Source organism: Chrysochloris asiatica, unplaced genomic scaffold (genome assembly GCF_000296735.1).
Source record: "Chrysochloris asiatica unplaced genomic scaffold, ChrAsi1.0 scaffold00190, whole genome shotgun sequence".
NCBI classification, from domain to species: Eukaryota; Metazoa; Chordata; class Mammalia; order Afrosoricida; family Chrysochloridae; genus Chrysochloris; species Chrysochloris asiatica.
This window is the reverse complement of record NW_006408708.1, coordinates 3,078,597-3,087,838: the sequence shown is the minus strand read 5'-3', so window position 1 is coordinate 3,087,838 and position 9,242 is coordinate 3,078,597. Positions and strand designations below refer to the sequence as shown.

Below are 9,242 nucleotides of genomic sequence, written 5' to 3'. Positions count from 1 at the left end.
TTGCTCTATTAAAATGTTACCTGTTTCATAAAAATTAGTGCCTTTCTTCTGAATAGAATAAATACTATGATTATTGCTCCTAGAAGTCGTTCCTGTATTTAACTTTATAAAAGGATAAATTAAATAATGATGCAACTATAAACCTTACATCATACTTTTTTCTATAATTTACTTACATTATAAAACTCCATATTCCTCTTTATGTAGCATATGTCAACAAGCAGTAAACGCAGTTTCATGGCTTACTTAAAATGTAAGAGACATTTGTCACACCAATATCTAGTTCTTCTTTTTATTTTTTAAGGAAAGTTCATTAATTTAAAAAGATAGTTGCAAGAAATTTTTAAAGGTTCCCAGCAATGATTATTTATGAAATGTGTAAGATTTTAAATGTAATCTTATATAAAAGGCTAAAAAACAACTTAGAGGATTCAGTTCTGCATTATCTTTTTATAAATCCAGATGATCTGTCACATCAAGAAAGTCCTGCTAGTTATCACTGTTGGAGCCTCAGTCGTCCTTGGAACCGCTGTCTCTCCTTGTGGGTATGGAGCACTTCACTGACAACAGTAACACATCTTCTACTTGTTTGTTGGAGTTTCCCTCCAGCTCTGTCTTGATTGCCCCACACTCAGACAATTTCCACTCCAACTCATCTCTTGTCAGGTTCATGCCACCAAACACTAGAGAGCCAATAAACTGAGCCTTGATATCTCCTTCAAGATAAAAAAATATTGTGGGCAGATTCCTATCAGGATAATTGGGGATGCAAGATGTTGAGATGGCTTTGATAAATTTAACATCAGGAAACTCTCTTGCAAGTCCAATGAAGTGTTGATTTATCAGAGCACAGGGGTGGGGTCCCTTGTCTGTAAAGGTGCAAGATTACCCACAGGCCCTCACCAGGTTTCGTAACTTCTTGAACATAATCCTTTCCTGAGATCTCCGAAACTTCTCCAAACTTATTCTTCAGTTGAGTTGCTTTTCACTCAGCCAGTTTTCACTGCCTGTATATCTCAATAGCATGTTCATCCTCCTCATTAAACTCGCCTTCATTATCCTCCAGCTCTTCCAAAGTCATATCTTCATACATTTTCACAACTCACTGCTGAAGAATTGGCTGCTCCTCCTCCTCTGCTTCCTTTTCCAATTCTCTGAAACTTTGAGAGCAAGATGCCCTTTTTGCATAAGATGTCATTCCACTCAGTGTCTGGGTTATAGTCCTGCATTATCAGCTCTGGTATTTTAATCACCAACAGGGTCACCAAGGGTGGACACGTTCCTCAAAAGACAGAATAGGAAGAAAAAATGGTGGCCCACATCTGAGGAATTAGCTATTGAAAGCCTTATGAATAACAGTGGAACAGTGACTGACATAGTGTCAAAAGATAAGCCCCTCAGGTTGGAAGACATTTGTAACTGGGAAAGTGTTGCCTCCTCAAAGTAGATACAACCTTAATAATGTAAATGGAGCAAAGCTTTCAGGACCTTCATTTGCTGAAGGGGTACAGTACACTCAAAAGGAGAGAGGGAAGGAAAGAAAAAAGACAGCTACAAACTCTTATCAATAATCAGAACCGGAATGTACAAAGTATGAATCTAGGAAAATTAAATGTCATTGAAAATGAAATGGAATGCATAAAGATCAATATCCTAGGCATTGCTGCTGTTAAGTGCTGTTGAGTCAATTCTGAGGAGCAGCTAGTGAGCTTGAGCTGCCAACCTTGCAGTTCAGATGGCTTTGCAGTCTGGCGCATTAACTCACAGCACCACACCAGGACACCTCGGTTAGCTTGGTTCTGTGTTTCTTGACTAGAAATCCTTAACGTTATGTATTCAAATCCAATGATTTTCTGCTTCCTAGTTTTTTTATTTTCTTTTTTTTTTCTAACTTTTTATTGGGAGTTGAGTGAAGTTTTACACATAATATCATCAGCTTTACATTCAACAGAGTATACATTTTGTTTCATCTCAATGATTATAATCCCTTCCCTGCAGCAATAGTTATCCTACTTCCTCCCTGTGGCTCCCTATTTACATCTTATATTTCACAAATGAATAAAGCAAAAATAGTTGATGTACACATACAAAATAAAAAAATATATGTTCATTTAAATGTCCTAAGGGCACTTTCTGCAAGCCAGACTCCTGCCCGCAGGCACACAGTCTTTCTCAGTCCATGGGCCTAGAGTCTGAAGCTGCTCCATCTCTCCCTGCCATCATCTCTGCCTCCGTTTCTGCTGTCACTACTTTTCCAGGTGGGGATCCCATGCTTCACTCACGCTCTTCCTTCTTGTTGGTCCTAGGACTGTCTGTTCCTGAAATGAAAAATGAACTACTTCCCCCTTTTAGTTACACATCTTCTACAATTACATTTGTAACAATTAATCATGGAAATAATTGACCACAATTGAATCATAATAACCTGTCATCATAATCTCCCATTCCCTTTCAGCAGATTCATCTGGAAAAGAGGAAAACTATTCAATGGGAATTCACCTTGTCTACTTCATTCTGAAACAAAGCACACTTGTGAAAGCTTGTAAACCAGCCACTTCATGCCTTCATGTCCCTCTCACACCCGTCGCCTCCATTTTTATTAGCCAATGTCTAAATTGCTTGTCCCTATCAACTCACTGAGTTGATATGAAGAATACTGGATATGAAGAATCCTTCCATCCCAGTTGGAATTTTGAACAGCTGCTCCAAATCCAGAAGCAAATGTCCAGATCATCAAATTGTGGCAATTTACACTTGCTTACGGTATCAAACATCTTTATCTTCTGGTCAGCTAGTTATCTGAGCTAGGCCAAATGAGTACTGGCTGAGTTTGTGTGTGTTTTTTTTTTCCTTTTTAAAACATATTCATTTCGATTTTTATTTCTCTTGTAGAGTTTCACATTTTGTTCTATAAATACTTTGTTTATTCTTTGCTAGTTTGATTCTAGTTTCTTTCTCATTTTTTATTGCAATTCTGAATATTTTGTTTTCTACATAGTTGTTCTGATATAGAGGTTGTTTTTTTGTCAGTATGATCTTTCCTCTCGTTACTTTACCTGCAAAACAAACAACTCCAAACTTAGAAGTATCAAACAACTATTTTCTTTTACTCATAAATTGGCAAGTCAGGAATTCAGACAAAGCTCAGTGGGGATGTTTTGTCTCTGCTCCATGATGTCTGGAGTCTCAACTGAGAAGATTCAAAAACTTCAGAGGCCTTGACAGCTGGGAGCTAGGATTATCTGAGGATGCCTTCACTCACATGTCTAGCAGTTGATACCAGCTGTTAAATGGGACCTCAGCTGAGTTTTCATTCAAACACCTACATGTGGCCTTTCTATCTGATCTCTCCACAGCATGGTTTCCTCAAAATATGGTATTCAGGTTCCAAGGTGAGATCCTGAGAGGCGAACGTGGAGGCAGTAAGTCGTTTTGTGACCAAGCACTAAATGTCACATAGTATGATTTTTACACACTTTATTAGTCAAGGAAACCATAAAGGTTCACTCCTGTATAGAAATAAAGGGCAAGATCCCACCACTATTAAGAAGTGTATCAAAACAATTCAGGTATATTTCAAAGCAACCAAATTAAGCTCTTTGACCTCACATTAGTTACTATTTCTTACACATACAAAATACATCCACTTTCTCCTAAGAACTTTTAAAAATTGTAGTCCGAAGTGAATCAGTCATCTAAATCAGGCCCAGGGTGTCATTTCTTTGAATGCAGCTCCTTGAGTATTGTATTTATTGCTCTGGGGAGTGGATTAGTAGCAATTCATTGACTTAGAGGTACTATCTCTCAGAACAAAGAATTCAATGCCCTTGAAAGGTCCCTGAATATGGAACAAATTTGTTACTAACGTTGCCTCTAGTAGCTTGAAGAAAACAATTGCCTACTCTAAGAAAAGCAGAAAAGCCTGAGCTGCTTTTAGAAACATTACATGAAGTAGAGGCTAGAGTGAAGTGAATGCTGGAGTAAGAAAAGACAATGTGAAGCCTAAAGTCCCGTTGTAGTCCCATTTCCACAAAATGGCCCAGAGAACACACCATTCAACAAGGCTATCAGGAATGTGCTGTTGTAGTTGCTGTTATTCGGCTGGTAGTTTCGAACCGCTGACCTTAAGGTTCACAGCCCGATTCGTAACCACTACGCTACCAGAGCTCCTTGTGGCAATGTGTAGCATAGTTGTTATGAATCGGGCTGTTAACCTCAGGGTCAGCAGTTCGAAACTACCAGCGGTTCTACAGGAGAAACATGAGGCTTTCTGCTCCCATAAAGATTTACAGCCTCAGAAACCCTGTTCAGTGTCGCTATGAGTTAGAATCAACTCCATGGCACACCACCACCACCACCACCACCACTCATAGCGACCCTATACACAACAGAAATAAACACTATCCAGTCTTAAGCTTAAGGAGCTCTGGTAGCGTAGTGGTTACGAATCGGGCTGCGAACCTTAAGGCCAGCAGTTCGAAACTACCAGCCGCTCCGCGGGAGAAAGATGAGGCTTTCTACTCCCGTAAAGATTTACACCCTCGGAAACCCTGTACAGGGTCGCTATGGGTCGGAACCGACTCGATGGCACTTCACAACAACAAGTCTTAAGCTTGAGCCCATTGTTGCTGCCACAGGATCAATCCATGTTGCGGGGGAGGGGTCTTCCTCTTTTTTGCTGACACTCCACTTACTCAAGCATGATTACCTTCTCTAGGGACTGGTCCCTCCTGATACAGGTCCAAAGTATGAAAGACAAAGTCTAATCATCTTGGCTTTCAAGGAGTATTCTGGCTATACTTTTTCTAACACAGATTGGTTTGTTCTTTTGTCAGTTCATGTTACTTTTAATATTCTCTTCCAACACCATAACTCAAGTACATCAATTCTTCCTTCTATGGCCTTCTTTATTCATTGTCCAACTTTCACATTCATATGAGGATATCGAAAATACCATGGCTTAGGTGGGGTGCACCTTAGTCCTCAAATTGATATCTTTGCTCCTGAGCACTTTAAAATGATCTTCTGCAACAGATATACCTAGTGCAATAGGTCATTTTTTAATTTCTTGACTTCTGCTTCCATGAGCACTCATAGTGGATCCAAGCAAAATGAAATCTTTGACAACTTCAATCTTTTCTCCATCTATCACAATGTTATTTATTGGTACAGTTATGAGGATATTTGTTTTCTATATACTGATGTGCAATCCATACTGCAGAATTTGATCTTCATTAGTTAAGTAATTTAAGTCATCTTGGAGTCCAACCAATAAAGTTGTATTATGTGCATATCATCGGTTGCTAATGACACCCCATCCAATCCTGATGACACATTCTTCTTCGTATAATCCAGCTTTATTTGCTGAACTAGTATTTTTTTTTTTTTTTTTAAGATTTCAATTTGTATGCCATAAATTCCTGGAGTCTCATTTTTCACCAATGCCTTCAGTGCTATTTGGAGTTCTTCCTTCGATGCTATCAGTCCTTGATCATATATCTCTTGTACCTCTTGATCATATACCTCTTGAAATGATTGAACATTGACCAATTTTTTTGTTGTTGTTACAGTGACTCTGTGTATTCCTTCCATTTCTTTTGATGCTTCTGGTGTCATTCAATATTTTGCCCATGTTGTTGTTGCTGTTAAGTGCTGCTAAATGTGTTCTGACTTTGTTGTTGTTAGCTGACTTTGGGTCAGTACCGACTCATAGCAATCCTATGAACAACAGAATGCACCAGCCTCACATTCGTTGACACACTTGAGCCCACTGTTGCTGCCACTGTGTCAATTGTTCTTTTTTTTTGTGGGGGGGGGGTCTTACTCTTTTTCTCAGACTCTCCACTTTACCAAACATGATATTCTTCTCCAGATACTGGTTCTCCTAACAATATGTCCGAATTTTGAGGGATGAAGTCTGGCCATCCTGACTTCCAAAGAGCATTCTGGCTGCACTTCTCTCAACACAGATTGTTTTGTTCTTTTGACAGTCCATGGTACTTTTAATAATCTTCTTAAAATACCATAACTCAAATGAACCAATTCTTCTACAGTTTTCCTTATTCACTCCCAAACTTTCACATGCTTATGAGGTTACTGAAAATACAATGGCTTGAACCAGTCACATCCAAGTCCTCAAACTGACACCTTTGCTTTTGAACACTTTAAAGAGGTCTTGTGCAGCAGATATGACTAATGCAATATGTCAAACATCATTTGATTCCTTAACTGCTGCTTCCATGCATGTTGATGGTTGATCCAAACAAAACCAAATCTTTACAACTTCATTCTTTTCTCCATTTATATAGGTCTTGTTTATTGGTCCAGTGGTGAGGATTTTTGTTTTCTTTTCATTGAGATTCAATCCATACAGAACAATGTGTTTGTTGATCTTCATTGGTAAGAAATTTATGTCCTTTTTGCTTTCAGCAAGCAAGGTTATATCATCGGCATATCACAGGTTGTTAATGAGTGTTTCTCCAACCCTGATGCCACCTTTTTCTTCATAAAACCCAGCTTCTCAGATTATGTGCTCAGCATACTGAATAAATATGGTGAAAGAATACAACCCTGGCACAAACTTTTCCTAACTTTAAACCATTCAGTGTTCCCTTGTTCTGTTTGAACTGCTGCCTCTTGGTCTATGTACAGGTTCTTCATGAGCAAAATAAACTGATCTAGAATACTCATTCTCTGCAATGCTATCCATAGCTTATCATCAGCCACACAATTCAAAGCCTTTGCATAGTCAATAAAGCACAGGTAAACATCTTTCTGGTATTCTGTGTTTTCAGCCAAGATCCATTTGACACCAACGATGATATCCCTCATTCCACGTCCTCTTCTGAATCCAACTTGAGCCACTGGAAGTTCTCTGTCAATGTATTGTTGCAGCTCTTTTTATATTATCTTTAGCAAAATTTTACTTGCATGTGATGTCAATGATATTGTCTGATGATTTGCACATTCCATTGGGTCACCTCTGTTTTGAATAGGCACAAATAGCCAGTCTGCTAGAGTGCCTCCAGTGCTGCATCAGTCTGTTGAAAGATTTCAATTTGTATACCATTAATTCCCAGAGTCTTGTTCTTTGCCAGTGCCTTTGATGCACTTTGGACTTCTTCCTTCAGTATCATTAGCTCTTAATCATACACTACCTCTTGAAATAGTTGAACATCAGCATTTCTTTTTGGTATAGTGACTCTGTGTATTCATTCCATCTTCTTTTGATGCTTTCAGCATCGTTAAATATTATCCCCATGTTGTTGTTATGTATCGTAGAGTCGGTTCCGGCCCTTATAGTGACCCTGTATAGGATTTCCTAGGAGCAGCTGGTGAGCTTGAACTGCCAACCTTGCAGTTCAAATGGCTTTGCAGTCTGGCGCATTAACACACAGTGCTACACCCCCATAGAATCCTTCAATATTGCAAATCTGTTGTTGTTGTTGTTGTTATTGTTGTTGTTGTTAGGTGTCATCGAGTCAGCTCTGACTCATAAAGACCCTATGCACAACAGAATAAAACACTGCCCAGTCCTGGGCCTACCTCACAATCTTTGCTATGCCTGAATTCATCACTTCCACCACTGTGCCAATGCACCTTGTTTAGGGTCTTCCTCTTTTTCCCAGACCCTCCACTTTACCAAACATGATATCCTTCTCCAATCGTGAAAGTCTAGGCTTGAATTCTTTCCTCAGTCTTCGCATCTTGAGAAATGCTGAGCATGATCTTCTCTTTTAGTTTTCTAACTCCAAGTGTTTGTATATTTCATTATAATATTTGACTTTGTCTTCTCGAGCTACCTTTTGAAATTTTCTATTCAGCTCTTTTACCTCGTCATTTCTTCCATTTGCTTTAGCATCTCTACACTGGAGAGCAAGTTTCAGAGTCTCTTCTGACATCCATTTTGGTCTTTTCCTTCTTTCTTGTCTTCTTAATGAGGTTATTTTCTTTCTTCCTGTATGATGTTCTTGATGTCATCTCACAACTGCTCTGGTCATCAGTCTTTAGTGTCTAATGCATCAAATCTTTCTTCAGATGATCTCAAAATCTATGTGGGAAATGTTCAAGGTCATATTTTGGCTCTTGTGGACTTGTTTCAAATCTAATCAGCTTCAGCCTGAACTTACATATGAGCAATTGATGGTCTGTTTCACAATCTGCCCCTGGCCTTGTTTTGACTGATGATATGGATGTTTTCCATCATCTCTTTTCACAGATGTAGTCAATTTTATTTCTGTGTATTCCTTCTGTTGAGGTCTAAGTGTATAGTTGTCATTTACATTGTTTTAAAATTGTATTTGCAGTGAAGAAGTCATTGGCCTTGCAAAATTCTATCATGTGATCTTTAGCATCGTTTCTATAACCAAGGCCATGTTTCCAATGACTAATCCATCCTCTTTGTTTCAAACCTTTGCATTCCAATCTCCAGTAATTATTCAAACATCTTGATTGCATGTTTGATCCATTTCAGACTGAAGAAGTTGATAGAATTCTTCAATTTCATCATTACTGACTTTAGTGGTTGTTGTATAAATTTGAATAATAGTTGTATTAACTGGTCTTCCATGTTGGTGTTTAGATATTATCTTATCACAAACAGAGTTGCACTTCAAGACAGATCTTGATATGTTCTTTTTGATGATGAATACACCATTCCTCTTCAGTTTGTCATTCCTGGCATAGAAAACCACGTGATTATCAGATTCAACATGGCAATACCAGTCCATTTCAGCTCACTAATGCCTAGAATATCGATGTCTGTGAATTCCATCTAATTCTTGACAACTTCCAATTTTCCTAGATTCATACTTCATACCTTCCAAGCTCTGATTATAATGGATGTTTACAGCTGTTTGTCTTCATTTTGAGTTCAACAGCAAATGAACATCCTGAAGGCTTTACTCCATTTGTGTCATCAAGGTCAACTCTACTTTGAGCAAGCAGCTCTTCCACAGTCCTATTTTGAGTGCATTCCAATCTGAGGGGTTCACAATCCAATACTATATCCGACAATATTCTGGTGCTCTTCATCACGTTTTAATATTCAATATTCTGGTTCTATCTGGCAGTGTTCCTCTGCTGTTCATAAGGTTTTAAGTGACTAAATATTCAGGAGTAGTCTGTCTCTTCGTCTTCCTAGTCTGTCTTTGTCTGGAAGCTAAGCTAAAACCTGTCCACTGTGTGTTACCCTGCTGGTATTTAAAATACCTGTGGCATATTAGCTACCCAAAATGGGGGGG

At 38.6% G+C, this 9,242-nt stretch overlaps 1 pseudogene; it reads right to left on the bottom strand.

Annotated features, from left to right (window-relative positions):
- Positions 1 to 510: 510 nt before the first annotated feature.
- On the bottom strand, positions 511 to 1,229 carry LOC102815508 (annotated as a pseudogene).
- Positions 1,230 to 9,242: the final 8,013 nt, after the last annotated feature.